This window comes from Aedes aegypti, chromosome 3 (genome assembly GCF_002204515.2).
Source record: "Aedes aegypti strain LVP_AGWG chromosome 3, AaegL5.0 Primary Assembly, whole genome shotgun sequence".
Lineage (NCBI taxonomy): Eukaryota > Metazoa > Arthropoda > Insecta > Diptera > Culicidae > Aedes > Aedes aegypti.
In genome coordinates, this window is record NC_035109.1 from 312,629,402 (window position 1) to 312,654,474 (window position 25,073).

Below are 25,073 nucleotides of genomic sequence, written 5' to 3' on the forward strand. Positions count from 1 at the left end.
CCGTAACTGTGTGGGCATGGTACCACGAACATTAACGCCCAATGCTAAAGATACTGATTTTCACCACACGGAAACTAGGGGCAAAAACGTCAAACTCGAAGTGATACAAGCGTCACGAGTCAGCAGTTAGCGAACTACCATATATTGGGATTGAGCGCTTTTTGTTGTACCGTAATCCGGGGGCAAATTGATCACTATTTTATAACTTGTTGCTGTGTTGTCCTTCGGAATTCAAATATTGTCAAACAAATTTCGGCAAAACCAGTACTCCATTGATCTATTTATGTAATCGATTTTTCATGAAATAATATTTAACATTTTATAAAAATAGTTTTATTATCCAAAAATAACGGCACTGAGGCGAAATTGATCACAATATAAAAAAGCAGGTTTAAGAGTAAAACATTTCCCTATCTACTAAATTCGGGTCTCCTGAATCTGAATATGATGTCAAAAATCTTACAACTCGAGTATTTGATCATTTTATTACAAAATCAAACTTTGAAAATCTGCCTAATGTGTGTGTGTGTGTGTGTGTGATACAATCCACCTCCCACTGGCCGGCAGTGCTTTTATGGAAGAAAATTGTATGCATGTATTTAATGATACCCTTCGATATCTTTATATCTGCAGACAATTTTAGCCCAGGAGATGAAAGGTGATAGCTCTACTGAAATTCCAACGACCCATTTCAAGAATGGCAGTAAATACACACACATTCTGAGGTCATTTTTATTTACAGTAAGCCCCGCATAAAAACATCCAGATATCAAATGGATATATGCAATGTTTTTACACTTCCCGAATCGAAAATTATATTTTCGACCCTGGCACGTAACTTTGAAAATCTGCCTAATACGCCTAAATGTAGGCAATTTCCCTTGAAATAAGCACATTATTTGAGAATACACGATGTTATGAGAAAAACACTATACTTTCTATGCTGTATGATATCAAAAATGAGTTCAGTAGTTCATACTAAAGCTTACACAACATTTTAAACATTCATAGTTGACATGTAGGCATGGCACCAGTGGATTGTTTAACATCGACATTACCAACCGTATTGCTTACACCTTCAAAAAGTGTGAGTATTTCTATGCAAAACTGACACTTATTAAAATAAAATAGTTCCAAATAGGCATCATTAGGCATCTATAAACTTGAAAACATGGAAAGTCTTTGGTGTCAACGAAACCTTCAGCATCCTTGGGAGGAAATGTTTCTCGGTACCGACCTGATCAAATTCGCCCCAGTGATCAATTTGCCCCCGGTTTACGGTACGACGAAATTAATTCGAGTGTTATCTCTGTGTTGTGCCATTATTGAACACATTGAAAATATATATTCTGAAACAAAATTGAAGTACATCTTCCAAGATCAAACTAAACTTTTCTTAAGAAAGTTTGCACCTATTTTTCGTCCTTGATTTTATACTATCAAATATAGGAGTTAGGCCAACATGGCCCATCCGTCCTGAAAGGGTTAAACATTTTCATGTGCAAAAAAATCCATTTTACAAGCATGAAACAACCCCGAAAAATCCCATGCAATCAAATTTACCATCACTTTGAAACAAAAAGGCAAGTTCTCAAGCAAAACTACGGCACTGTGGTTACACGAGAAGCAATGAAAAAAATCCCCGCCACTAGCATCACTAGTCGTAATGAGCCCATAAGTAATTGCCGGTTTTTCAGAACTCCACAGCCTAATTTGGCCATAATACAGTCTTCTCTAGCAGTCGCCATAGCTTGCAATGCGCCAGGCCAGACATGGACGAAGTGGGTCACCGGTGCGCTATCGTTTTCAGCAGCAGGTACCTGGTAGCATTTCTCATTCAACAAACGCTGCTTCTCAAATGAAGGCTTTGACGAGACGATTCTGGTTGGTTGCAGTGAGTGGCATACGCTGGCTGGTAGAGCAGCGCTGCCCAACGTACGGCCAGCGGGCCATATCATACATTTTTCAAATAATAATCGGTGGGATGCTGAGGGAATTCTATGTGGAATTTGGACAGAATAATTCACATGTGTTCTGAGCATGATTTTGAAGAACCCTGAGTACAATTCATATTCCACTTTTCTAGACTATCACAAAAATTTGATCAGGATGATTTTTATGAAATTATACACAAAAATCATTTTCTACTAACTGACGCTTATTTGTTTTTGAGAAATTGATAAAAGTTTTTATAAATCGTTTCTGAGATTTGGCCCGCGCAGTTCAAGAAGGTTAAGGCAGGCCTGCTGTAGAGAGAAGGACGAGTTGAATGGCAAGTGAAATAATAGGAAATAATTGTCCGTGGTGAGAATCGTGGCGGCGGCGGCGACGGTCAAGTGGCGACAATGACAGCACTCTGCGCGGTAGAGTGAGGAGATGCCACATAGACACGTGCCTCTAATGAAGCAGGTTGCTTAGAGCGCAGCGCTGAAACTCGTGACGGGATGAATTGATGCTCGGTTGCGAAGAAGATGTAATCTCTATGATCGAGTGCAGTATTTTTCAAACCACAACTGACGTTCCACTAGTGGAAGGCCATAAAATTACCTTACTTATATACCTTCCGGCATGAACTGGCGTAGATACAGGGGTATATCCGGTCTCCCAATTCCTCCGCATTCTCCTCATTGGTCAGCATTCTGACATGGCAGGCGCCTTTGTTGCCCAAAAATAGAGGAACACCAGCACCCATATTCAATGACACTATGGTGAAGAAGAAACCAATCTCTATCTCCAAGTGTGATTTAGATGTTCATTAATTTATTTGCTTAAAAACACATCGAAAGCCTTAGGACGTTATCATAAATTATGTGAGAGATTCCTTCCAAATTGATGAAGGTCTCTTATCACCGCCACAAAACGACTTTTACCACCCTGCTGGACAATATGACAATCTATGTAATGCCTAGATCGACTTTGACCAGCCTTGTCAGAAACCATCATGCGCCACATTTATCTGTCTATACAAACAAGAAATCTTCTGCGGTCGATGGCATTCAATTTTCATTGTTTGGTTTGGAGAGCTTTCTCGAAAGTAGGTCACGCAAATATCAGTCAGTGCTTATCAATTTGTTCACTCGTCCAAATGAGTTGGTATTGGAACGGTCAAATTTCGATTTGAAGACTTTCTCTGGTGTTTATTACGGTGACTCATTCCAATTTTGGCAATTGGAACTTCCAACGAGAATGCTTGCTACCAAAATCTAGGAAGCGGTCTAAATTATGCAGAACCACGTCCCAATTATTTCTGCAGTAACTCTCGTTACCCCCCAGAAGAACATTGTGCATGCATGGCCAAGCGAGTAAATTGGGTTTCACACTTCCTGGTACGAAGCGAGCGAGCTTGAATGAGAAGTACCCTACCTTAGTTCTTCTCTAGACCAACATTCAGAGCCACAGTGTGGTTTATTACCTCTATTCGAAAGTTAAATTTGTGCTTGACTCATGTTATACACTGCACTAGGTCCGAATCGATAATTTAGAAAGAATTTTTTTTATCGTTGTCTTTAAACGTACGATGTCCTCAGAGAAGTTGTTCCTAATTGATTTTTGCATCTGCTACTAGGAGATAGTGTACCATTAGGTCGATTCAAAATTTAAAAATGCCTAAAAATCCAATCTCCCATATGTTCCTTACCATTCTTACCATAAAAAAAGAGTTCTGTGAATGTTCTGCTTTTTCGGTGGAGATTTAAAGGTGGCCTAATAACATTGTAGGTTTACATGGAAATTACTATGGAGGAAGTTTGAGAAATGTTCCAAACACGCTAGTATTGTAATGTAAATACAAGCTTATCATCCCATAGTGAAAACTAATTCTTCAAACCTTTATGGAGGATGTTGCTGAAGAAACCAATCCCTTTTAAGCTAATTTTGTTGTGACTTTTGTATATGTTTGCAGGGCTATAATCCCATATTAAGCCAAATAATAGCAAACAAACTCATGAATATCTCTTCTGCTATCCGTTAGATTGATTTTCTCTCTTCAGCAAATTTCTTTATTGTGGCTAGAAAAATGAGTTTTTACTATGGGATGATTAGTTTGTACTTACATAGATCCAAAGAACCTGTTTTTTCGTAACATTTTTGTTCTCAGCTCAGTGAATGTGGTCTTCAGACGAGTTGGTAGAGGAAGTAATGATACACACATTTTGAACATTGCACTGTGTTTTATTTCGTCGATTTCGTGCGCTATTTGAGTAGCGCCTAAGCCGTTTATTCTAGCGATATAGTTCGTTGGGAGAAGATTATTTATAAACGTAAGTGCCTATTTTGATGCAAAAAGTTTTGAGATCAATCCACCTAGCAGTAAAATAGAAAGACTTTTTTTTTAAACATTTAGGTAGCCATATGGTGCCTTCGGCAAAGTTTTAGAAGTGGCAATTTGAACCAACTTTGTCGAGGACATGATTTTTCTATCTCTTATACTTATTGAAATATACGCCGTTGTATGTGAATGATCCCCAAGAATCATATTTTATATAAAGTTTTTTTTTTTTAAATACTTTTTCTATCTCACTGCTAGGTGGATTGATCACAAAACTTTTTGCATCAAAAGATGCGCTTTAAGGTGAAGATGAATTGAAGCCAAAGTTCAAATTTTGAAGAGCACGGATCTGGAGAACCAAACTTCTGTTTAAGCTGAAAATCTAATCGATTGGTCACTAGCTGGTGGTGACCAATCGATTAGGTTTTCAGCTCAAACGGATGTTTGGTTCTTCAGATCCGTGCTCTTGAAAATTTGAACTGTGGCTTCGATTCATCTTCACCTTAAAATGCCAAGAAACTTCTCCGAACAAACTATATCAATAGTCTTCAGCCTTAATGATCAAATTGGGCCATATTAATGGTTTCATAATATTACAAAATATTGATATACTTCCCGAGAATAAGCGAATTTCTGACAATAAAAATGTGCTATTGATTGACATAAGAGATAAAATATCTGGAAATAATATCATAATTTTGTAGCTGCAACTTCTGAAGCATAACAAAATTTGATGTTTGCAGATCTAATCAATAGCTTATAGCTATTGGTCAGATCCTACAAAATCTAAATATGATATGCCAATGATATTCCAGGAGCAGTGTTGCTAGAATCACACTCAAATCTCAATCAATACGCTCTCCCGTGAGAGCAAACTCATTGGGGATCTGCTTCGCAAATCTCACGCCTGATATTTTGATGCACTATCACTCAATCAACTCAAAAATGATTCGGTCACAAAACCCTTCCAAAAACTCGTGAAACCCGAATGTTGTTGTTTACGTTAGAAAGGATTACTATAACTCTACCAGACTAACAAGAAATTAATGCAGTGTGCGAGAAAACTGTGGAAATACGAGACAATGAGTCAAACAGGAGAGCCAACTCATCCATGATTTTTGACTGCTGAGTTGCGTGATTGACAACTCACGCACGAAAAATCTCAAGCGTGAGTCATGAGAAATTGAGTTTTTCACAGTACTAGGGTGGCCACCAAAATCCAATTTTCAAATTCCCGCTTTTTCCCGGTTTTCCCGGTATATTGTTCAGTATTTTCTTTGTGCTAGTAAGGAGATTTTTGTCAGTTTTTCCTCACTTTGGTAGCCTTTTTTTTAAAGCTACTGAACCCATATTTTTCAACAATACGCTTCTTGCTTAGGTATATCTTACTGTCAAGACAATTGCTCCAGATGCCAAAGTAAATCATCCAGGGTCCCAAACAGTTAATGAGGTTGAAGATATTTCCACAATTTTTAATCCTTCGATTATTTCTTCATGAGAATAAGTTCATGATGAAAAACAGGATAGTTAAATAACTTTATTTGAGAGATTTACCGGCCGAGGCTGGCACATCTCTTGGAAATAAAACGAATCCACACAAGTTAAAGCATGTACCTGTACTTTATTTATTCTTAGTCGATTAGTTAGCTTATATCATATTACAAGCTCTTATAAATAAAGGATTGTTTTCAATAATATCTGGACTTATTTTCAATGCGATATTTTTGAGTGCTTAAATCTTCTGAAGTTTCTCAACTTCGATGTGAAACTTTAAGTTAAATAAGTTATAGAGAAGTCCAAAAAATTTTATTCTTGACAGTAAGAGGAAATATTAAAAGTAAATTGAAACATCGTTAACCATTGGTAAAATAAGACATTTTAAAGAATAGTCAACTCAAATCATTAAAATATGCATAGCATAGCATAGACTGACTGTACATGGCAATGGTTGCTACTCCGTGATTGATCGGAACTGGTAAGAATTGCACTACGATCCAAATGAATAAAGGATGGGAGTTTTAGCAGATCTAATATTATTGATCAATAACAGCGCCGGCCAAGTCCTTACAGTCAGTTGGGATGGGGAAGGAATGTTAGGGTGTAATGATTGTTGCTTCTAGAGACCGAGAATACCTCTGCATCTCCACAATCACCACGGGAAGGGTGTTTATTAGTGAGGGAGGAAAAGATCTGGGAGTCACCTCTGGTCGATGATGCGATCCATGGACAAGGGGGAAATATACGACTTATATTTAAAGCTAGTTTTGTATTTTTGTCTCGAGAAGTTTTTGGTAGAAGCTTTAAAAAATACGTCAACATCTATAATGTCGAACATTTCAAAAGATGTTTTTATTAATAACGAAAACTGAAAATTAGATGTATATATTTTAAATTATATGAAACAGGAATAATGCCGACACTTGTAGTGACGAACTATACATAGTTTGTTTGAAAATCACATATGAGTATTACTGTGCATTTTGTATCGATATGGTAGAAGTTTTAAAAAATACGTCGAACAATTCAGAAGATAATTTTCAATAATGTTAAAAAGAGAAAAATATATGTATATTGAAATTGTATAAGAAAAAAGCATAATGCCGACACTTATAGTGACGAACCATACAAAGTTTGTTTTAATATTATTTAAAAGTTACGCTTTCAAGAAAATATGTGTTATCACAAGCATGAAACGAACTCACCAGTTGGTAATCCATCCTCGACTGAACACAAAACTGACACTGACAGCAAAACTTCTTGGCGTCCCGACAACAAACCGTCTTGCTTGTGCCTTCCCAAATACCTCTAGTCAAGTCAAATCATTAAAATATGTGATTTTAACTAACCAGTCCTTCTATCATTCAAATGTATGAAATTAAGATTTATTCAAAAATTCCCTGCAAAAACCCTTGCACCAATATTAGGAACACTGTTCCTTTAGTGGTGGTATGTTTTAAGCATGGTTCCTTCAAGGGCGCAATCCATTGATTGCTTATGGGACCCTGCACTATGGGTACTGTTGCACCACTATAGGTGCAAAGAAGCAAAAATAATTGTTTTAAATAGCTTAGCAATTCAATTTCGTGGATATTGTTCGATTGCTTGTCTCATTTTCGAATCGTAGATCATAGAAAAGTATTACATAATCATTTATTAGAGAGGAACATGTCAAAACACACTACCTCCTCTAAGAAAGCGTTTGCCCTATTTGTATAAACTCATAGATGCTTCGTTACAATACAATCAAAGCTGTTATTTTAAATAAGCAATTTTTAATGATTTGTAAGTTTAGAGCTCAAAGATGTTCGTTCAAAACCGATTTTCCCGGTGATCGCTTCAAATTCCCGGTTTTTTCCGCTTCAAATATCGCTTTTTTCCAGAAGGATTCAAATTCCCGTCTTTTTCCGTTTTTCCCGGTTCGGTGGCCACCCTGTCAGTACTGTCTAGGAGTAAATTTTAAATATCATTTCCAGATGATCATTTTGGTATTGATAGATGTAAGATATAATATGTTTATCAAGTTAATATCTTTTTGAACTATCCATATCAAAATTTGTTTTTACTAAGCTTTTTTCGCCTGCTTGGGTTTGAAGGCTCATTTTTCAAGTAAGAGAGATAAGAGATGGCTTTTGGTGCTTCAAATATATCTCTTCATGCGAAAATGACACAAGAAAAGGATTGTTAAATACAATAATGTCCCGATTTTGTCAGCCCCATGCTGCATTTAGGACAATCAAAATCGGGAAAGAGCTAAAATCGGGAAAAATATTTTCAACAGATTTCAAGTTTTATTTTAACTTCAGGAATTAGTTTTATTATTTTGTTAATATAAACATTGTTTTTCTTACTTTTACTACTTTGTATGTACAGTAATCCAAGGTAATATTGATCAGTTTTTTAGATAATTATAAAAATTTCAAATTTCAAAATTTTGGTCTTTAGATAATTGTATAGACATGGCCAAGGTCATAATTGACTTTATGCACTCAATATTGTCAGTAAAGACGTGTTTAATGATAAAGACACCAACACGTTAATGCTTCCAGTGGATGGTTATGTCCTTTGAAGAAAGCACCACACTAGACAACGGACTAGCATGCAACGCCCAGTGGCACAGTCGAAATAAATTCCTAAAGACAAGTTTTTCAGACTGAATTGGGTCCACTTTCAGGATATGTCCACTTTTACAGATGTATCGGATCTTCCGGAGGACCATAAAGTGACCTTGGACGCAATCGGTAACCTTACGATATCGAAATATTACCCGAGCTTTGAGATGTTTAAACACCATTTACTATGATTAAACTGTTCAGAAAAGGTAGTTGATCGATTTTTTAACCGACCTGACCTGGGAGGACACCGGAATAACTCCGGCCATGGGGAGTAAATAGGTATACTTGTGCCAGCATACGAAACTAGAAGCCTGTGGATTTCATATAGTGAAAACCGCATCTAAATCAATTGAATTGAACATTCATAATCACAGATGAACCGAGCAAAGGCGGATAACTGGATGATATCAAAATGATAACAACTTCCATTATCATTGTTATCAATTTGATATTCTGTTATCAATGATAACCGATTGATAACAAAATTGATAATCATTGTATCCGTGACAGACATTATTGATAACAGGTTGATAACAAAATATGTTATCACACATCTTTCCCATAACATTTTTACAAAGTGCGTGTTGATAAACAAAGTTGACTCGTCGTCATACAAAATTTTGTAAAATTATTTGTATCGTAAATTTAATCCAAAATAATCATTTCTCAAAATTTGTCCGTGAATTATGACCATAAAATTTAAAAAAATATGATGTTGAAAATTTTGTTACAAATTGAACTCAGTGATAACATAATTTACTATTACTTTATTATTCGACAAACAAATTTGAGTTCTCATTTTTGTTATGTTGGCTGGTAATTAAGCCAAGATGATAACAAAATCAGTTATCAAATGATGAAAACCAGGTAACAAGATTTGTTATCATTTTGCTATTCAACTTTGCTCGGGGAGGGGGTTAGAAGCAAAGTGGTGTAAGTGACAAAAAAAAGTTATAAGAACATCAATTTTGAGGCTTTTAGAGCAATTTTTTATTCCATACAAAAAATGTATGGGAGCCAAAAACCAAGACAATGTTCTACGAATTTTATATTGTTTGGAAAGCTTAAAAATATTAAAACTTTTCAGTATACTCAACTCAAAGCCGACCAAAATTGCACTTACACCCCTTTGCGTTTGTGCTCCCCAATAAAATATCGTAACCCGGTCGGATGCGGGTAAATTTCTCCTATCACCCTAATATCATCCTAATATTACTTGCAGGCCACAATCATGAATCAATTCGCGGACCACAGTTTTGTGATCACTGAATTAGATCAATATGTTCAGCAAAGTTGTTCTTAACATTTTCTTGAAACTCGCTAAAAAGTGTACCTGAAAAGAAAAAGTTTGATTCAAAATTTAAACCTGAATGAGAAGCACCCTATCCCATTGGTTTACTATGAAAATGCAAAACTTAATGGCGAACAACTTCTCTGAAGACATCTAAAATCAACGAGAACCGATAAAAAAGTATTTTACTACTATATGTAAATAGTCGATTCGGACCATTGTACATTCTCAGCACGTTTCAACGGGAAGTAAGTGAACAACTGAAACGCGATAAAACGACCAGAATCGTTCATGTGTGAGCATTTGAACGAATTACGGTTCCCAAGCTGTAGGTACTACCACAACACCAACATCAAGCGAGAAAACGCAAAACTCGATTTCTTCCACAGCCAGCTGTCGTCTCACAATCAGCTGGTTTTCGTTTTGAACTACTCGGTGAGGTGCGGTTCGGTGCGTTCTAGGGTCGGTCGCTAGAGTGGGTGGAACCGAGTAAGTCACATACAGCAGTGCGCACCACTTCTCGCGGCTTCTTAGATACAGCGCGGATTGGTTCGCTCCGAGGTCATTGCTGGAATGGTCGGTCGGAAACAAGTTTTACCATTCTGGTCAACGAAGCCCTAACCTTGAGGTGTTTAAGGAAATACTTTGCTATGCATTGAATGTTTCTGATTTGTTTGTTCAATTACTGAAGTCAAAGTCTTGCAGTTTACTTCACTGTCCATTGTCAGGATTTGAAGACTTGTATAATTTGATCATTTTCGATGAACACCTCGGTTGAAAAATGACCAAGCTCGTCGATGGTGGAATTCCTCGCACCAACAGGTTTCAACGGCTAATCGTAGTCCTCCAATGCATAACCCCCCTACCATACCTCAACGGAATCCGAAGATCTCCGTTAGAAATTTTCCATGTTGGGAGAAAGCGAAACTGGGTCGCTCACCAACGACGACTAGAGAGCTCTGCTCTATCATCATCGCATCGATGTTGCTTCGTTGAATATCGCTTTGAAAGTGCGCTGAAGTTCTAGGTCGTCGTCATATCGCCATCATATCGTCTTCGTCTTCGTTCTCCTTGGCTGTGGAGGCAAAACAGCTTTATTGCGCTGGCTGTGAGCACTGAGCAGCATAGATATGTATATCAAACCAACTTGCTACAACTCACAGACAGGGTTGCCACATACATAGATCTAATTGTATTTTACGTATTTTCTCGAACAATTTGTGATTGAGAATCTGATCACAGATTCTGTATACAGGATACTGTATACAGTATTTCCTTGTATTTCTTGTGCAATTCTCGTTTATATCTCATCATTTAGCGATACAGATAATTCAAGAAAAATCACAGGTTTTAGTGGCAACCCTGCTCATAGATGGGTGGAAGATATTACGACGGCGAAAACTGGCACAAACTCCGAGGAAAGTAAATTGAAGAGGGCCGTAGAAACCCGAACGAATGAAACGATGAATTGGGCCCCGAACAAAACTAGACCAGCCAGCGAAACCGCGTGTGGTTGTTGGTTGTGGTGGCAATGGAAATCAATCGTACGATGTGATCGATAGAGCTTCCAGTTATCACAGTATGAGTATTGGCTAATCAAGTTTGATTGCAGGGCCCCTCCATTTTGTAAGTTTGATTTTGAAGATAGCATTTCAACGTTGGTTTTGGAAACCAAGAATGTTTAGGTTTGTTTGTGAACCCACGCAATTTTAGTGTATACCATGATTAGCGCAATCAGCTTTCAATTTCAACCAATATTCAATCCCTTTCAAGTTCCAATAGAAGAACTAAAGATTATTTAAAAAAAAATAGCTTTTCCTCCGATAAGTTTTTCCTACAAAGATATATTTTTTGTTAAACCTTGGAAAATTTCTATTTAAATGTTGTTTGTTTAAACTAAAACGATAAAAAATAGTCATTCCATTCCAATAAAAAAATTGAAATTGTCAGCAATTCTGAAAAAAAAACTTATTGCCAAAAATACATCTATAAATGACAATAATCCATTGAAAATATCTAGTTGTGGGCTCCGTAGCCGTGCGGTAGCTGCACAGACTGAACGTTCACTAACATTAGGCAACGGAAAACACGAAACAATACACAGTAGCCCAGCGATGATTTTTTCGTTTTGACGAAAAGTTTTCACCGACTTGGAGCGCGAATCGAACCCACACCCCGTGGCACAATACGCCTAGACGACTGACGCCGCCAACCGCAAGGCCACAAAGCCCACTGGTGCCCCTACTCACGTTTTCAAGGGCACTAAACTGGAAAATTGTTAGAATACGTTTCTGATCTTTTAGTGCACAAAGCGAAAATAAAAAATGCACTGTTGTTGGATGCTTTCTTCGCGAGAATTGTGTCTTTGAAGTTTTAATGCAATCTCAGAAGATGATTCCAAACTGTTCCACCTTAAGTGGGAGAAAAAAAGGCTTATGTTTGTGACAATATTCTACAATAACATTTACACACTTTTTTAATTTATTATGATTCGTGGTTTACGACTAACCAGCCGAGTGGAAGTTCAACACCTATTGAAAAACTGAACATTGCATATACTTTGCAATTGGATTAAAATTGACAAATTTATGTGAAGTTTGCGAAAAAGTTACACATCTTCTCGGTGAGAATCGAACTCACGACTCCCTGTTCTCTAGATAGGGTGCTTTACCCCTATGCCACGAGAGGACTCATGGACGCAGAAGTTAACCTGAATTTGATTTCAGCTCAATAATCACGTGGTCCTCTTTTCGCAAAGCGCACCTCTTTTGGAAGAATAAGATGCCCATCCAAACACAACGCTTCATATGTATTTATATACAATGCCAATTATGCAATCATATGAATTGCAAAAAATAAGCCAAGTAATTTAAAATATGTCTAATCACTTCATTGAATCGCCTTAATGTTACAAAAGTAATTTGCTACATATTTAAATAGGTATATTCCCATCTAAGTAAATACAAATAATCCATAAAACTTTTGAATCTCCGGATGATTAATTTAGTTTTGTGCGAATAATAGAACTACGGATAAACGAGACCCCGGTTAATCGAAAGAGACAAAAGAGAGACCAAACCGGAACCAAAAAGAGATCACAGGAATAAAAAAAACCAACTGGAAGAAAATTGATTCCCTATGGAATCAGAACAGAGATTTCTATTTTTATTTAAATTCCTCGTGACATACGGCAAATAGTACTAAGTATTACTGTTTGCAATTTTAATGATTTTCTCAAGGAATTTCATCTGAAATTATGTCAGGTATTTGCCCAAAGGTTCAGATATTACTGCGAAGATTTCCTCACGTCAGGATAGATTTCTTTATTTGAGAGATTTGCATCCCGAGGCTTGCTCATATTTCAAATTTCTTCAGGAGTTCATTTAGTGATTATTTCCCATGGACACCCTTTGAAAATTTGTTGGTTTTTGCCAAACATGGCCACAGAAATTAACTCAGAGATCATCAGCAATTCTTTAAATATTCTTTCAAATATTTTGCAAGAAAGTCCTAAGTCATCCAAGAATTTCTCCGGTGATTCTTCAATTAATTTTCCAAGACTTCCGTTTAGAACTTCTTCAAAAATTGAACTAGAAGTTGCTCCAAAGATGCCTTCAGGGATTTCTTTAAAAATGTCCTTCAAAAGAGATTTATTTAGGAATTTCTACAATAATTCTTTCAGATTTCTAAAAAAGGCTTTGAAGGTTTGTCCAAGTATTCTTTCAGGATTTTTTTTCTTGGCATTTCTCCATGGAAATTTGAATGGAATTTTTCTGAAATTTGAATAAAATGTCAAACAAAATCTTGAAGTATTTCTAAAGTAAATTTTAAAGTAACCTCTGATGAAACTTGTGTAAGTTTTTGAATCACCCATGATGAATAAAGGGCTAAAAGGGCTCATAGACTCCTTAGGAAATATTAGAAAAGTATCTAGCTGAATTGTTAGGATTATTAGGAAAACGACTCAATCAATTTTCTGGATAATAATCTTGCAGAAGTAACTCCATGAAAAACATCGGAAAAAATCCCTTAAAAATGTGTAGGACGATTTTCTGGAAGAATGCTGCAGTGTTAGTAAGGAACCTTAAATAAACTTTTGTAGATTCCATGGGATTTTATTTTTTTTTTTTTGATACATGTTCGGAAAAACTGCAGTTGTAATTCTAAAATTCTGGAGAAATTCCTACAGTCAGGCAAATGGACTATCGAAATACATAGGAACCACTTATGAAAATTCGCCACAATAAATCGGGTTGAAGTTCATAGCTTTGCCTTATGAAACCAAACTTTGAAAACAAAAAAAAATGTTCTCGCGGCAACCTGGAATCGAACTAAGGACCTTGCGATCGTTAGGCCCGTGCGTACACCACGCGCCTATCGATGCCTTGATGTGAGTTGATGCTAAAACGATACATAAAGCGTTCGTATTGCAATAACCGTTCCACCTTGCATAAGGCAAAATGTATGCATTTCAATAGTCTAGTTCAGGCTTGGAAACTGTGACCACAATTTACCACAGATCTTCGAGTCTGACAGTCAACCAAAACACAAAGCAGCAGCAGCATCAATACCATCAGGCGATGCGCTGCCAACGGTTCAAACACTGCTTGAATGTTTTTGTCTCTCCACTATTATCATTTTCGGGCACGAGGTGAATGATTGAAAAAAATGTTAAATCATTCAATCGCTAATATTTCGCTTATGTTTTCAACTAATTAACATCTACTAGCTCTAATAGCAAGAGCAAAATCATTCCGTTGCGATACATAGAAAACAAATTCAATTTCATGCTGCCTTTATCGAGCAAAAATGCAAAACCCGAAAACCTGAAAAAACGTGTCACCTCTGTGCTCGAGCCAATTCGCATTCGGGTTTGAAAAAACGTTGGGAAGAAGAAGATTACAGTTTTGAAGGGCCGTGACATTTTTTTGGTTTTGAACGGTCATGGTTTGCTTTGGATTTTGATGGTCGGGTAGAAACATGTAAATGTAGAGGCGGTAAATGTTTGCTACAGTACTTTTCCCATCCCTGGTCTAGTTTACAGGGTGTAGAAAAAAAATGTAGAGGAACTCAATAATGAAACGCAGGGTCGAATTTTAGGAATTAGGAAAAGTTTGAAAAGTGCTCAATAGTGTCCCTCGAATAACGCCTCGAGGATTGTTTGGAGAAATTCTTGTTACTCTGGATGAAATGACGTAGGATTTTTCCGGGGATCTTGTAAAATAAAAAAATCCCTGAACATTCTTTTTCAAAAACTCTGGAATTAATCTTTGCGTATTTTCTTGGAAAAAAAATCTTTGGATGGAAGATCTCCTAGAGTAACGACAGGAAAATGCGGTTGAACAATCAGAGGAAAAGTAAATTTCTGAAGGAAGTCCTAAGATAGCGTTTGTAAAAAATTTCAAAGTAATCCCTGAGCAAATTACTGGAGATAGTAACGTTGAAATCCTCGAGAATTTCCTGGAGAAATTTCTCAAGATATATTATATATTATAGAATATATTCTTTGAAAAATCGCTGAAAAAATATCTGGGACAACTGGTATCGGATTTCTAGAAGAATTTTTGGAGAGATCCCTGTAGGAGTGCCTGAAAGTATTTCAGATGAAGTCTCTGGAGAAACTACTAGGATAATTCCTGAAGCTTTTGGTACAAGGAATTTCAAACAAAATAGTTGATTTTTACATAGGTTCAACATTTTTCCCTCAGACCAGCAACTAAAGTCTTCCGAATCAAGCATAAAGATCATCTCTGGGACATTTATTCATGTTTGTACAACTATTCAAAAAACTGCTTCCGTCTGTTGTTCCTCTACTGGAGCTCGACGACTACTACAATAGGGCAATTTATTTGCAAAAACCTAATTATTTATATTACTTTTTGATGAAATAAAGAGCTGAAATTTAGCAAAACGACTAAACTAGAGGCCTCCAAAAATAGCGCAGGTCGTTTTTATCGAAAAATATACGTTTTATCCATAGCCCAATCTACTGGTACATTACAACCATTGGTACCAGCACCTTACTCAAATCTACTTTTTTTATGCTCTTCATTGGAATTCTGCTCACGTCAAAAACAAAGTAAAGTTTTGAAATGCTTTTTTTATCTTTATTAACGAGATTTTTAGCCCTTGGCTAGTTCATCTCGGGACCAACGGCTTTACTTCCCTTCCGAAGGAAGTCGTCACTGAAATTTTTTGTGACTATCTCGGGGATGGGATTCGATCCCAGGTCCTCGGCGTGAGAGGTGTGTTTGAAATGCTTGAAAAAAGTAACACAATCACAATCGGATATTGACGAAAGTTATGGTGAAATCTATGTAACATTTTTGGAATATGAAGCTCTGAAAAAAATTTTCGACATTATGCGCTGTGAATTCTGATGCAGTTTCCGGAAACTTTCAGGAACTTTGGAAAATGCCCAGTAAAATCCTATATCTCTGGAATAATTTCAGAAGAAATTCCTGAACAAAATCGATTTTTCAGAATGTGTTAGATTTACACACATGGTGTGTTAATACAGGAAAGTCTAATTTTGTTTAACTGTATTTTAGAGTAAAAAAAGTGACAAAATGTAACAGTGGAATATTTGGAAAAAAAATCGTAAAAAAGATTATTCAGGAATTTTGGAAAAAATAGGTGTTTTGTTGTTTCAATGTAAATTGCTTGTTTATCAATATTTTTTTCTATTGAAACAGTTGGTGCAGTTTTGGATTAACATGATGAGTATAGCATCATATTCTAATAATAGTGGCACAATTAATATTCATCTGATTCGGTTTGTCTCAAACTCGTCGAAAATCAATGGAACTCTTGAGCTACCATGGGAAATAGAGGGTTATATTTACTTACGTTCGGAGTGATTTAGTAACGACGTCGATAAAGAATTAAGTACCTGAAATCGAAAGAAAGGGTTAATTAATTTTGTTGAGTGTTATTTTTGTTTTTCGATGTTGTTGATTGAGGGGTGAAATATTGGCGTCCCAGAAAAGGTCCTTACACCTAAAACGAATCACCCCAGGAATTGCTGAATAGCCGCAAACGTTACCAATTTTACTACCATTTTTCTAGAAGGCAATCTTTCTGGGCATCTTAGTATACTGAAAGATTTTCGTATTGATAAAACAGTACAGATGATCGAAGACTGGATGGAAAATATCCTGAACCTAAATAAACCATATGAAGTGATTTTATTTTATTTTATTTTATTTTATTTTATTTTATTGATGTACAAGGGGGTCAGGGGCCAAGTCTCCAGCATAAGTTTGAAAACTCATACCGTCCATAATACACCGGGGGATTTGGAGTTTTGGAAGTAGGCAACGCAACATCTTTGACCAGAAGGTTCTTTAAGTTTTGCTTTTACTCTAGACTTCCCCTACACGTATGAATGATGCAAGGTCGAAAGAACATGAATCAGTCATACATATAACGGTAGTGAAGTGTTTTGCCCAAGCATATGTGAAAGGAGGGATTTTGTGTGGTGTTTTGTAAATCGCTCTGTGGAACAAATTTGTTATTAGTTAAATAATAAGTTCATTTGATTTACCTTTCAATTAGTATTCAATGATTACAGAAACTTTATACTTAACAAAGGCGTGGAGTGCAGCAAGCATGGTGGGCGGATCAAGTGCGTATCGATTTGGCGAGCGTGTGACAGAACCGAGGATGGAGAGATGCGACCGCAAACCGACGTTTTCTCGGCCATTACGCTGCCATGAAAAGAGATGCCTTTCCTCTTCGATGAATTATTCCTCGAAGCGGGTTAGATATGAAAACAAGGATAAAGAGAGAAGGAATGTTAGTGATTGTTACATGCTTTATGGCAGTATTGGCGTACATTGAAGTCATACAAAATTCGCTCTTTGGATTCCCACGATAACAATCCCTGAAACTAATGATAAACAACAAAAAATGAATCCGAAAGAGCGAGAACCTTGATGTTTCAATGTATGACAATCCAGCTTTATTGCATGTGAGAAGTTCTTGGTGATATTCTCACAACGGCCATTCAGAATGGTTCGACGGATGTAGATAAAAGATCATTATGATAAGATTAACGCGACGACATGTTAGTAAGCTCAAAACGATTATTGTATTTGCAACTGTTAATTTACATAGTTAAGCTAAGGGTCAGTTATTGTATATAACTTTATAGATAAGCAGAAGTAAAGCACGAACGCGAATCCATCCCATCTTCAAATGCGCAACACTTCATTCTGGAACTTTAGAACGTCCATGTTGTAACTTGTTCACACAAGAAATCTGCCTCGACCGAGTTGACAGAACGCGCCTATACCCCTTTGTGAACCAAAGGACAGGGAACTAATACCATGATACCTTAACTACAAATACAAAAGCTACTTCTATGTTATTTCCACTACTACGCTCACGGTAATTATGTTATGATCGTTAGAATAAAAACGATAGAGGTTACTACTACAATACAGAAATACTACTCAAAGAACGCTAATGTCGCCAGTGTTGGTGTGATAAGTGCAAAGTAGTGCAAAAATGCTTAGAGAATTAAATAAGTTATAAATTACAGCATTTTGTTCAACAATATTATATTAAAGATATTTAAAAATGAAACATTACAGTAACAACAGTGCCATAAGTTTTCTAATTATTATACATATATCAGTAACACTACTAAACTATCTCTAATACCGCTACAACCTACCTTCCGCAAGACCGTAAAATGCCGTAATTCAGAACATTTTGCAATATTTCTCAAAAATCGTAAATTATTGTTAATGATAATTTTAATTGGAATTATGATGCATTACCAGCATATACAAATAGCGGTATGGACAAATTGCAAAATTTTTCTTAAATTTCGACAAATTTTGGACCAAATACCCTTACGGATTTAGGCGATGCGCTGAATTACGGCACCTTACGGTATTACTAAGGTAATAATTACTACATTGTTAGTAAACCTAACAAAAATGCCTATTTTCAATGACCTGTGAGACGCAGAGACCACCCGCACCCACTCTTGCGCCTCGTGGTCTACTGAAAAAGATTTATGTATATTGAACTAATACTACTATTAAAAATAGTGCTACTGAAGAAGGTGATCGTTGGTTTCCCAGTCTTGTTAGTGATTTGAGTGTTAGTAGAGACTGGTAGTAGGCCCTGCCGGTCCCTCCAGCATTACGCGTAGTTATCTGGTGTTAGATCATGCGACAGTAACTAAACTCATGCTGAAGGTGTGATAAATCAAGTGTAAAATATATTTAAGCATTGAAACACATGCCATTATTAGACTAGCTTACATTTTATAAGTTATAATTACGATAAATTTTCGCGATCAATATATTAGCATAAAGGTATTTTTTCACAATATCCACAATATGTAATCACTTGATTAATCACCGTCAATCCCATCACCTATGGACAGGGTAAATAAACCATATGAAGTGATTAATACGAATCACCAAATATGGGAATCAGGAGGGCCTATTATTTCACCAGGATCGATTATTTTTTACACAGATGGTTCCAAAATGAATGATAGCGCCGGAGCTGGTATTATAGGCCCGGGGATTCATGTTTCAATACCTATGGGAAGATGGACAACCGTCTTCTTTGCAGAAGTATACGCCATCTTAGAATGTGCATATATATGTTTGAAAAGAAACTACAGACATGCAAGGATTTGCATATTTTCAGATAGTCAGGCGGCTCTGAATGCATTAAAATGTTTCACATGCCAATCAAAATTGGTTTGGGAATGTATAACAATTCTTAAGCAATTGGCTATGAAAAACCAGGTCCATCTGTACTGGGTGCCAGGCCATTGTGGGATTGAAGGAAACGAGAAAGCCGATTTACTTGCCAGACAAGGCGCAAGTTCTCAGTATGTAGGACCAGAACCTTTCTGTGGAATATCTAAATGTGTAACACAATTGGAATTAAAGCAATGGAAGGACAATATGATTCAGTTCAATTGGAAAGCTATAACAAATTTAAGGCAATCAAAACTCTTCATAACTCCAAACAAACAAATAACGGAAAAAATCTTGAATTTAAATACAAAATCACTAAGAATATTTATTGGGCTGCTTACGGGACACTGTCCGGCAAGATATCATTTGAAAAAGATAAGTCGAAGTCAAATTGATGTCTGTCGGTTTTGTGGCTGTGAAAAAGAGACCTCTCAACATCTGCTTTGTGACTGTCCAGCATTATTTGCAAGTAGGAAAAAATATTTCAACAAGGGCATTCTAAATCCCTCTGAAATTTGGTTACAGAACCCTAATCTAGTAGTTAAATTTATTTTAAAGGTCATTCCGGATTGGGATACCTCGCATCATCAGATAACGGCAGATATCCTGAATGGTAACTCTCCGTACTGAGCATAGTAAACAGGGGTATACCACAATAGATCAATTAATGGTCGCAGTGGTTCAAATCCCAACAAAAAAAAAAAGGTTACCGTCAAACGGGGTAACTTGCAACAATTTTCAACTTCAAAGCTATATGGGTGAAAAAATTGAGGATTCAGATGAGACAAAATCATCTGGTACCCTAATCGCTACTTAAAGAATACCACGCGGTATTAATTTTATCAATATTTAGTGTTCTGGAATCAGGAGATACGCAAAATATGCATTTTTAATGCTAACCCTGATGTGGGGTAACATGCAACACATAGTGCTACCTAAAGTACACTATTAAAAATTTATCCTATATCGTGTTATTATTGTCATTTAATAATTTTCTACAGTAAAAGCATGACAATTATCAGAAACAGGCTAGTAAATAAAATAAATATTATTGATTGAATTATGAGTATTGAACCAATTTGATTGAAAACTTCATTGGCATTGCATAGGGTGTCCACACTGGAAAATTCTAGCATATTGTAAGTCTTGACACTTATTGAAAAGCCATCAAAACGTTTAAATGCAACTTTTCTACGAATACAATGGTATTTTAGGTTTTACTTCACATAACTTATTTTTTAGACATATTTAAATCTAAGCGACGTATCACATATTGATATGTATGTTTTAAATGGTCTCTGTTGGGTTTTGACATAACTTTCATCACATTTCATGCAGAGAGTTCCCAATGACTGATCTGTAAGTTAATTTTTATGTAGATTGTATAAATTATTCATTTTTAATTAACTTTCATGAAGAAAATAAGACTAAATCTAATAATAACACGATTTATTAAAATTTTCCAAAAATTAATACAAAAAGTGTATTGAATTGATTGAGGTACAAACATTTTAATGTTACTGTACAAATATATGTTCAATTTTGCTTTTTCATGTGTTTTCGATGACAAACGGCAGGAAATATCAAACAATTGAGATCAAAATTGCTGTTGCAAGTTACCCCACAAAGGTAGTCAAAATCGTTTTTGAATTTTTAAAGTGTTTAAGCAAAAAAATATCAAAACTTTTATGTTGTCTATTTGTACACTACTAAGTACTGTACCTGATAACAAATGCCTCGAATGACATATTTTTACCGTTTGTGTGGAACGTAGAACGTTTTTCAACATTAGTTTTATACAATCCAAATTTTAATAAGATTTTCACCTCCAGCAAACTCACCAAAAAAGAAACGATACCCAAACCCTTGTCAAAACCTTCTGTTGTATACCTAAGCTCAATAAACGGCGGAATAAATCAAAATAATTGAATTCAATGCTGAACAAAACGACTATTCGGTTACATGTCGAAGTGTTGCAAGTTTCACCCCTGTTGCAAGATACCCCGTTTGACGGTACCAAATAAATTGTTTATACAATTGTAGAATGCTCATTATTTTCCTATACAGATAAGCAGCCTCCATCTAGATTAGAACGTAATGCCAAAAGAGAAACAAAACGCCCATAAAACTGAACTTACGTTGTTGGATCTTGATACATTTATTTTCATATTTAGTTATGATGCATACGCCATTATCACGAAAGCAATGAAATCAAATTCTGAGGACAATGCAAGTCCCATTACAAGCGGTTAATTCAAAGGTTGCTAAATCATCCGAATCAGTTCATGGAATCGAGCTTTCTGCAACAAAGAAAACATGCAAAGCTTAAACCTTCACTGGTTTCGTTTTGTGCATTAGGTGGTGGCTGTGGCCACATCCCACCCACACATGTTTTTTTCTCAACCAGAATCCAGCACAAAGACCGTCTGTTACATATCAACTCGTCGCAGGACACGATAGGTCAGGGTTCATGGGTGCACATTCCATCCATCCGTCTAGAGGTTAGGTTGCCCAGTTAGTTCTTTGATCGGGGGGCTACAGCGTTGTATGTTGGGATGGGTCCTTTGTGCGCTGCTTCTTGGACCAATGACAACCGTTAGTCTACCTACTCAGATCAAAAAGGACGACGACGACGACGGCAAGGAACATGTAGATGTGGATAGGGAGCGAACTGAGAGCAACCGTGATTTCTAGTTGGTCACAAAAAAACTAAACCAAGAATCAGGACGACGACAGTGTTCTTTCGCCTTGGCTGGTGCTGTGACCCTTGCTAGGAGGAACGGGCATGAATCTAGATTTACATTTGAAAAGGCGCCGTGAAAAAATGCAAACATTGAGAACATCGCGTACGCGGCTCAGACAGCCGCACAATGGTTCGATCCAGAACAAATGTCGGACAAAACCTCAAACTTTCTTTAAAATAGCTGAAATCATATATTTAGCATATTTTATACCATACATAAGTATTATAGGCTTTTATTTTCAAATATTTCTTGGTTTAGACTGATAACTAGAGTATACAAGTTTGGACAATATATTTGTAAGTTTTTCAATCTTCCATGCAAAATTGTCTACTTGGGCACGCTGGTTCTTAGTTATTTATCGGTGGATTTCATTGAAATTTACACAGCATGTCAGGCATTACTTAAATTTCAAAATATATTTTTAAGTATTTTTTTCGTGCACAGCTCCAATAGTAACAACAACAAGAACAAAGTGAAATTTCGAAAAACTATAAATGATTTATCCAAAAATATGGTAGCTCTACACAAAAATCATCTTCAGCAAATTTGTTCATCTTGCCTAACTTTACGACTTTACTTCTTTAATATGTCTTTTATTCTAATTTGTAAACAAAATTACTACGGTGAACTCGTGATTTGAAAAATCACTCATAAATATATGTAGAAATTGTTGTGATTTCTGAAAAACTGTAGAAAATTAATGCGAATTTGTCCATTATTATCTCAGATCTAACCCTGCCTCAATGGAAGTATCATCAATATCATCAGTTTCAGCAGGATTGTCATGTGTATAGCTTCAGTCTGTTCTCAAAATTATTTTGGCAGCAAAAACAAGTCCACGAAGGGAATGATTCTTCTAATATGTCTGGAGGCTGGAGGCTTCATTTCGAAGGAATTAGTTCGACCTTCTTAATAAGCCGAGATAACTTGTGTTATTTTATTTAGTGAATTCATTTAGTAACAGTTTAAATTTTAATCAAAAGTACTTTAATGCCACAATAATACCAAATGGAGGTGTGGACAATATCCAAAAAAGGTATAATATAAAAAAAATATATGCATAGGGGCCCAGAAAACCGTAGATGTAAATGTGTAGCTATTCAGCAAGACCAAGCTACCCAGACAACCAAAATGTACGTATATCGAAATCACCTGGAGGTTTTATATGTGCAAAATTTTACTTATAAGATGTCGCGAAAAGGTCTTCTACGTACAAAAGTGGAGGCGATATGGGTGTATATATTATGTGATGAATAATAACATACAATGCGAGTGTATAAATATTCTACCGAACTAACCTGTGATCTTATGCGACTTAACTTATGATAACAAATGTTGATTTGACAGCTGCTACGAGTTGATCCGACTTACTTATACGAGTGTACGAGACGAAACAAAATGTACAAATGAACTCAGAAAAGAAGTGTTTTATGCGATGAAACTCATCAATCTGACGAGTTTATCCACGGTGTTTTGCGGGTTTGATGTAATTAGTATGAATTAACGAGTTGCAACGTGAACTTTCATGCGATTTCTGGTTGTCTGGGTAAGATTCGTGGGTTCTAATTCCACCGATCGAGGATCTTTTCGGGTTGGAAATTTTCTCGACTTCCCAGGGCATAAAGTATCATCGTACCTGCCACACGATATACACAAGCAAAAATACTCAATCGGCAAAGAAAGTTCTCAGTTAATAACTACTTCCGCAGTTAACACTAACCGCTCATAAAAACACTAAGCTGAGAAGCAGGATTTGTCCCAGTTGGGATGTATGCCAGCAGGAAGATGAAGAAGTAGATAGGTGCGAGTTATTCGTTCCTTCTCGGGATGCTATTCATGGCTACTATGACTGCAATGCACGTACTAGAGAATCACAGGATTGTTATTATTGAGTTACAATTGCACTCCGTACACCTTCAAACGCGTTGAGAGTGGTCTATCGCAAGTTTTCGCAAAATAATTTGTACTCTACTTGAAAGCTCTTGTTTTAGGCTTTCGAATGAGCTTATTCTCATCGCGGGCATTCGCGGGCTACAAATGTCTTAGGGCACTTTTATAAAAAAAATACGCTTTTTATGAATTTTTTGCCTTAACTTACTTTGTGTAAATTTACTGAAAAAAAATATTCAACTCAGGTCTACTTTATGTATATACAAGCAACTTCTCTGAATATACCATTAAGATTTGAACTCTCTTTGAAATCGTAAATAGGTCCTGAATTTGGGATCGCAATTATTAATTTTCTTGAAAAATCGTGACCACGGTCCACTCAAACAGCTGTATAAAATTCAAAATGCAATGAATCTGCTTCAAACTTGGATTCACACCACCAATATGTTGAGAAAGTCGGGAAAAATATTACCGTTCGGAGAAACCAACTTTGATTTTTGAGGTTTTGGCCGCTTTCGAACCATTGTGAGCCGTAGCGATAAACGCGCAGCTATTCAGCAAGACTTAAGCTGAGGGTCGTGGGTTTGAATCCCATTGGTTGAGGATCTATTCGTAAAGAAATTGTTTTAGACTTCTTAGGGTATGGAAGTATCTTCGTACCTGCCACACGATATAAATGAGAGCTTGAGCTTGATTGGCCGCCCGTGGATGCACTCCAGTATCGCCAGATCAGCTGCACTTACACAAGGAACCAACCGAATGACTGCTTGGGACTAACAGGCATCCTCAGTGTATAAGTGCTGGTGATCTTCTATTTTTAGGCAACAATGGCACCTGCCACGTCAGAATGCAGACCAATGAGGGGAAGGGGGAGGAATTGATGATGCATTGAACTGACTCCCACGTAGACCGTATATTCCACTGCATCCACGTCAGTTCATGCGGGAGTGTATGGATTGGGGGAAAGGCATGGCAGAGAGGTTTGCTTTTGTGGTTAGCAGACTGCCTATGTATCAGGCGTAAGAAAGGCGTGCGCGT

The 25,073-nt window shown here is 36.5% G+C and overlaps 1 protein-coding gene across 3 annotated transcripts in view; it reads right to left on the reverse strand.

Annotated features, from left to right (window-relative positions):
- The window catches only part of LOC5569787 (eukaryotic translation initiation factor 4 gamma 2), an 88,187-nt gene that overhangs the window by 34,942 nt on the left and 28,172 nt on the right, over window positions 1-25,073 (reverse strand). Inside the window, exon 2 of one of the 3 annotated variants that reach the window (XM_021849916.1) lies at window positions 16,520-16,562. The exons of the other annotated variants lie outside the window; for them this stretch is intronic. The gene's annotated coding sequence lies outside the window, so the exon portion shown is untranslated. The remainder of the gene's footprint in view (window positions 1-16,519; window positions 16,563-25,073) is intronic. 3 annotated transcript variants of the gene reach the window in all.